Source organism: Agelaius phoeniceus, chromosome 8 (genome assembly GCF_051311805.1).
Source record: "Agelaius phoeniceus isolate bAgePho1 chromosome 8, bAgePho1.hap1, whole genome shotgun sequence".
Classification (NCBI taxonomy): Eukaryota; Metazoa; Chordata; class Aves; order Passeriformes; family Icteridae; genus Agelaius; species Agelaius phoeniceus.
The window spans coordinates 16,654,883-16,662,500 of record NC_135272.1 but is presented as its reverse complement, the minus strand read 5'-3'; the positions used below and the strand labels follow the sequence as shown (position 1 = coordinate 16,662,500).

Here is a 7,618-nt window from a genome sequence, read left to right as displayed (position 1 = left end):
AAATATTGAGATGTAAATATTGAGGGGGTGGGAGATTATTCCAATATCTAATCTTGCATCTCACAAGATGATGGGCTTCCCAGCCTCCTACTGTGCTAAAGGAATACAGGGCACTCAAAATTTTCAAGGTTTGAGCTCTGAAATGCATGTACATTTAGCAAATTTGGTAAATTTTACTGTTAATTGGGTGAGTATGCTTGAGTTTTATTTTTCTTTTAAATAGATAATCTATCCACTAAATGAAGAATGTTACATTAGCATTATATGTTGTAAATAACAATCCAAAACATAGAAAAACAATTCCATTCAATTTATATACCTGTAAGACCTACTACAAACCAATGTTTTCATTCAGCTTTGCAAAGGATAAGGACTAGGTTAAAACTAACTAGTACTTGTTCATTGTTTTATAGGAGAGATGCATCTTGGAGAAAAAGAGCTCATAAGTTCTTAATGGTTATGGGCATATATTACATTTGCTTTCTAAAATTAATAAACTCGCTATGTAGTGGTGTCCTGGTTTAGAGCAAATCTGGGAGGAAACCTCTGCATGGGGTCCCTCTGGAAAGAAGAATTCAAGCTGGCCCCTCCCCTCACTGGTTCAGGAGACACAAACTTACTTTGAGAGAGATGGGAAAAACTGTTTCTTTAACAAGCAAAGTACTCGCAAACACGGAAAAAGTGAATAATAAACAATGGAACCTCTCATTGTTCTGAAGAGATGGCAAATTCAGAGAGTCCTTTTTGAGGGGTGTAGCTCAGCTCCCCCAGTCTCCTGTCAGTCCCTCCTGTGCTGGAAAATGCCACGTCCTGGGCCCTGGTGGGCCACAGGTGTGAGCTCCCAGAGTTTTTCTGGGTTTTCAGTCCAGAGCAGGGCTGATCAGTTCCAAGAAAAGGAAAAGGCACAGTCTGGGGAACTTGTCTGCCTCAGCTAGCTAAAAAAGCTAACAGAAAGCAAAGGAGAGCTGTGTCCTGCTGTCTGTGCTGCAGCACAGTCCAGGAGGGGGAATGCAGGGGAGCGAGTGCAGGTTCTGCAGACAAACTGCACACTTCCCCCTTTGCTGTCAGAACCAGTCTGAAACCAGTGCAGAACCTCATATCCACCACAAACACAACAGACCACTGGGATACAAGCATCGTAAAGTCACCCTAGGACACATGGGAAGTCTTCTTTTTAGTCTAAATTAAATATTCAAAATGAGGTCAGGTCTGTGACCATGAAATGAATTTATTTATATATCCCTCTCCTGAATAATGATGTGACTTCTTTGAAAGACTAATATCAACTCACAAACCCTTCAGTGTAATAATTCCTATCCTCTGTGGCTTTATATCTCGAGGGAGACAATATATTCTTGTGGTAGAAGATAAGAACTTTAGGAGACCTGTGTTTAAGAACTGAGAGGTTTGAAAGAGTAGGAACCAAACTGTATCTTTAGAACTATCCTTCAGTCACCTTTCTTTGAATTTCTCCACTGTAGCAGTATTTATATACCTATGTAAAGCAATTTTAAAATCTTTGCCTGAACTGTATGCATATTTTTAATTGGAATCTATTATGTATTAATTATAATTTACAAAGAAACTATCACACACTTCAAGATCTTACAGTTATTTTTAGATTCATGCTGTGAAATGCAACTCCTGCATTTTAATAAATATTAAACTGAATACCTTCTCTCTAACTCTGAAGATTATCGACTGTAAAACTCAACACAAAATCACTCCATTCATTCTCCTTTAGCCCCCTAATTTAACAAAGGACCAAGCCTTCTCCTAGAAAGTGAAAATAAGAAAGTACACCTTCTACCTCAGCCTAAATCATGATCCCTGAGCCCAATTTTACTTCCTTTGCACTTAAATCCCAATCCATTTTTTTTATATACAAGAGATTAATACAACTTTTATCAACCAATTATCAACAAGTCTCTAGGTGAAAGAAATGCCCTGTATCAACTTCACTGAATAATGTAAAAAGTCTTATAAACTAGATGAGAAGTTTTCCCCTTCTGATTATCCCCAATGAAAGCACATTGCACAGATGGACTGCCATCATTATAATCTTCATATAAATATATACATATAATTTACACATATGGAAGGCTTTTCTTTCTGGAATTCCTTATCATACCTTAAAAAAAAAAAAATTCCACTGAAGGAAGATGCCAGAAGAGTAGGTTTCTCAGCAGAAAAGCACTAATGAATATTGACAAAGATGAGTGTTTTGGTGTGATCCAAGAATATGTATGAACAAGTTTAGCCAAAAATACAGATAGAATAATCTTTATAAAGGCACAATGGAGTAACTCAGAAATCTGCAATGTAATAAATCGGCCAATAGCTAAAATAATTTTGCAGTTTTGATAATTTAGAAATAAGTTCTCTAAGGGACATTAACAATGGATTGCAGACATTTGTTAGAGAATAAATCATGCTCTAATTGCTAAAATGGTTCCAATGAACTAGAAAGCACATGGCAGCGTAGAGCAAATGATGTTACCATCCTTGTCAGAAACTCCAAAACGGCAGTAGCTCCATGTCAAATAATGGCGCTCTCATTTAACTCTTCATTTGAATACTCTGGAAATAAAGACAACTTGCCTTTATCTGAGATGTATCCATTTTTAGAGCCATTAGACTATCTTTTTAAAAACAATGTGTGCAAATGAGAATACAGATTCTTTCTTTTTACAAATGCTGGAATTTTGTATAATCTCTTCTAAATGAAACCTACAACAAATTCAATCCAAATACCCAGTACACAAAACAGATGTTCAATTAAAAAAAAAAAATCTAAATTTGAAAATTATATATTGAGAAGAGACTTTTGAACCATCAATACTTCAATCTTGCTACCTGAGAGCTATAGACACCTCTTGAACACAAATCTTAACTTCATCCTCACTATTTTGCCGCAGAGAGAAAATTGCTCTTTAAAAGAGCCTCAGGGTATATACAAAAGAAGAGGTGGGAGGAACATATTTATATTCACCTCATCAGGAGGCATGCAGGCTAAATAAAAAATAGCACATCATTATCTTGTTTGTTTGGTTTGTTTTTGGCATTTTTAGTAGTTGTTTCAGTGGGAGGTTGGTGGGACTTGAGACCAAAACTCTGGCGTATAACCTAAAAAATTCCTCCTAGAATTAGGTCAACTCATGAGACAGAGATGCAAATTTCTTTTAATGACTTCTAATGGGAAAGTATAAAATACATCATATATTATGAGTTCATATATAAATATCATAGAAGCGTTTTTCTTAACAAGGCATAAAATTGTGGATATGTGTTATACCATTTATAGAAGATAATGCCCTTTTCAGTTGGGATTTTTATGCAGAATAACCCAAATATCAGAAGATTTATTGGCTTACTTTTCTATTTACTGTGCTTTGTTTTAGGCAGTTCAGTTACTCAAATTATTGACCTTATTTTTACACTGTGATTGACACAATTGTGGCTTTTGAATTCTCTTTGGTTTTGTTTTTTTTTTTTTTTTTTTTTTTTTTTGCCTTGTATTTCAGAGCAGACATGCTGTAATGGCTACACATTAGCAAATGCTACCAGTTCAAGTTTTCATTAAATTAACCTTTTGAGAGCTGAAGACAAATGTGCTCTGAGCCTGGGATTGTGACTCACCGAGGCCCTGCCCAGGGGTACAAGCAGGACTCCTGGCCAATGCATGCTCAGCTGCAGTGGCAGCAGGGGTGAGCCCAGGGCACCCCACTCTCAGCTACCTAAACTGCCATTCTTGTCTTCTAAGGAACAACTTGCATAAAAGCTTCTGCACCAAGACATCAGTGATTTAAATGGTGGCATAAGAGGGCAAGCAGAATAATTGACATTTGTCTGCCAAGTTCCAAGTGCAGAATTCTGTTGGGATAAGAGTGGAACGAATGAAGAAAGATATGATGATTTACCCTTATATTTGTCCTTTGGTCATGAAATGAATGCAGCACAATTTATTTTGCAAGTGATGAGCCTGTTTCATGGAACCAAATAATGATGAGGAAAACTGTTTGGGAAATTTTTATTTCTTTTTTTTCACCAAATATGATTATTTTAGTACACAACATGCTTCAGATAGGATTTCAGTTAGGACATTGGCACTGATGCTCTGCATTTTCTTATGTAGAGGATTTAGGTAAAGATATCTTACCTCCAACCTACAGCAAGGCTTTGATTGTTTCCTGAACCATCTTTGTGTCCTTTCCCTCTGAAACATTGTCCAGAAAACCTTTGCAAATTTATATTTCTTGGGAAATAAATACGCATTTTGCCATGTGGATTCTGAATGTATTTACCTCTAAATTCCATGGAAGCCTCCTGGTTCAGCACGTGCTCAGCTCAGAAAGAACCTGTGTTATCCACACTCAGATTTTACACTCCGAGCTGATTGCTGCATGTCAGCACATCCTGCCAGTGAAGGGGGGCAGCCACATAGGACCTGTATTTACAAGAGTGAAGTCAGAAGGGGAAGGAAAGTGATTATTCCCCTCTCTCTGGCACTTGGGAAACAGTATCTGGTGAATGGCATCCAGAGGTGGTTTGCCCCGTAAAGGAGAGATTCACATTCCAGTGAGAGTCCAGTGGAGAAGATGGTGAGGGGCTGGAAAATGTGATGAGGCAGGAGAGGCTGAAAATTTGGTTTGTGCAGCTCAAAGAAGAGAAGACTCTGGGAGAACCCTACCATTGGCTCAGCTCCCCAAGGGAGGGTGCAGTAAAGATGGAACCAGACTCTCCTCACAGGTGCTGGATGATAGAACAACCAGCAATGGACACAACTGACAGTAGATGAATCCTCAGCAGGTACTAGGAAAATAAAATCTTTACCATGACAGATGTCAAATGGTGGAAGGGACTTCCTGAAGAATCTCCATTCTTGGGGACAGGCAGAACTGGTGGGCTTGTAGCACTTGAAGAGAGAACTTGACCTGGAAGGGTCTACTCTGAGCTAGGGGGACTGGCACATAAACTCAGAAAAATATATTTAATTATATTATGAAGGGGGGAGTAAGACAGGTTCTGCTTACTAGTCTCAATGAGGCAAAGTCATGTGAAAACAGAGGACAAGGTGCTGGATGGAAAAACGATCCATTCAGAAGTTTTCTTGTGTTTTGCTGTCTTTTATTATCTTCAACTGGTTCATTTAAGAATATTTAAGATTATTTTGTGCTCATAAATGACAGCAGCATGTAGAGTAAAATATACTATATATATCAAGGACTTATAAAATGTGAGCACCACAGCACAGAATTGAGCACATGAAGAATGAAATGGGGGGCCTATGAATCCTGGGTTTAAGTCTAAGCTCTGTGGATCCATCCAACAATGCAAAAGCAATAAATTGCACACATAGGTCTGGCAGCTGTCATAGGGAGTGACAATTCTGAGAGCTGCAGGCACCCTGCACTTCAGGATTAATACCTATATCTATTTTAAGTTTTGTAGATACTTGCAGTGGGGAAAACACACCAAATGTCTCCAAAAATTGTTATGACAGATAAGATGCTCTTGTAATCATCGACCAAATGATAAAAGGAACAGACTCCCAATCTCTCTTACTATAGAAAGTACTATAAAAATCTTAATTTTTTGTTTATAGAAGACTGACATCAATGCAAGCAATGACACTTTCTTATGCAACCTCCTGTCTGATTTTTTTAAAAATAAATTATCTCTGCATTGCTCCAAGCTGCTATGTCTGTACCTCTGTCAGGAGGCAGTCCACCTCAAACAGATTGTCAATATCTTGACAGCAATATTGGTCCCACTTGAAAACCCAGCATGTGTGACTGTAATATTTTCATAACCACTAAAAAGTGCCAGTTTACAGCAGTTGAAAGAATTTTTCTCTTGGTTTTTTGGTACAAAGAGGTTGTGTGTGAGTTGTAGTTCTTATTTTTTGGTGAAGACTTATGTAAAAGGCAGAAAATAGAACGAAAACCTCCCAAGCTGCCCCTTGTTACACTGCTTGCCACCACAACAAACAGTCTGACCCTGCTGTCTTTTGTAGCTCCTCTTCAAGTTGGGTTTGGCTGCTCTGAGCTTGGCCTGAGCCTTTTCTTCAGCTGAGTACGCTGGCCTTTCCTCCCACAGACCCAACTGCAGGCCCCACTGTAGGGTAAGTGAAACAGAGTAACACTTTCTAGTTAACATTTAATAGCTGAATCATCCTTTTTGGTGTTTTAATTTATAGTCCTGAACAACAATCAATGTAACCCTCTGCCCAGAGCCTGCTTGTAACAGTAGTCCTGCTAATGGGTGAACTTAATGTTCCTGTTTCTAGTAAGAGCACAAGAATTTCTGTTTAACTTACTATGCTGTCAATACCTAATAGAGCTCCTTGCCATGGGCAATAAATGCTGTTCTTTTGTAATTCTATCCATAAAAATGCTACATCTCTGAAACACCATCATCAGTAGTTGACAATCTGCCATCTTGCTCTTGGAAGCATTATTTCTCTGACATATTACAGGATGACATGATAGCAAATGCATGGTTCTAAGAGTGCATGAGCACATTAAAATAAATCTTACCTTACGTCAATGTGAATACAAAGCGCTTTTAGTGTATCTTGCTATATTTTCTGTGCTGCTTTTGGATATTATAAACTAAACTGGATAAGGCTGGATTAGTACTTGCAGAGATTACCAGCAACTACATTCTTCATGCACTGGTACAAAAGATAACAAGCTGTTTGAGCACTTATTCCTATATGAATATCCCCAAATCACCCCAAGATAGGGTGTGATATAACATGCTGCTATAACAAACTGCCATCTTTAGGAAGAACATAAAATAAATGCTAAGATCTGATTGCCAAGTACCATGACATTGGTAGCTTTCCAACTGGGAGATTGCTATTTTTAACACAAAAAGCAAACAAAATGAAATGTGAAGGTACAGTAAGGCTCTGTTCTGAAACAAAGTTTCTCACAGCTTTTGTTCTCAGGGTGCAGCACTGCAGGAGTTAATAACAAGATGCTTTCCTGTCTGTTGATGCCTGCTGAACTGTCTATGGAAGGGCAGGGCCTTTTCTACAAGGCAAGACCCTCTGAAAAAAGGATCATCCATTTTTGTGCCATTTTTTACTTTCACACTTTTTCTATCCCATCTGAATTCTAAGAAAATCTCTGCAGGTATAAAAAAAAAAAGAGGCACTGTTATAGATATTGAAACTAACTGATTGCTACAAACTGCTTAAAAATATCTTCAGCATTTAAATTAAAGGTTTGCTTTAATAGAGAGACCTTCCAAACTAGGCCCACAAGGGCTTCAAGGTAGGCCTGAGAAACTGTGGGTAATTACAAGTCCTCTATAACAGCAGCTGCCTTAAGATTCCCCTGATGCTTGGCCAAGGCTTTCGAGAGGCTTTCAGGTCCCAGCAGGCAGGAGGACATGAAAGCCTTGGCCAGCAAGGCTGGGCAGGGCAGGAGTGGCTGCCCTCCCGCCCAGGGTGCTGCTGCAGAGCAGGGTGGCTGTCACAGGGAGCTCCCCCCTGCAGGTCTCCTCCTCTCCACCCTCCCAGCACGGGGCTCTCACAGTGCACTCCTCACTACAAAGGCTCTGCCCTGCTCCTGCGAACAGGGACACAATTAAAAAAGCAAAGAGCCAT

At 38.9% G+C, this 7,618-nt stretch overlaps 1 long non-coding RNA gene across 1 annotated transcript in view; it reads left to right on the top strand.

Annotated features, from left to right (window-relative positions):
* The window catches only part of LOC143694699 (uncharacterized), a 105,543-nt gene extending 99,422 nt beyond the window's left edge, over positions 1–6,121 (top strand). Inside the window, exon 5 of the long non-coding RNA XR_013183353.1 lies at positions 6,017–6,121. This is a non-coding gene — a long non-coding RNA (uncharacterized LOC143694699). The remainder of the gene's footprint in view (positions 1–6,016) is intronic.
* The last annotated feature ends 1,497 nt before the right edge of the window (positions 6,122–7,618 follow it).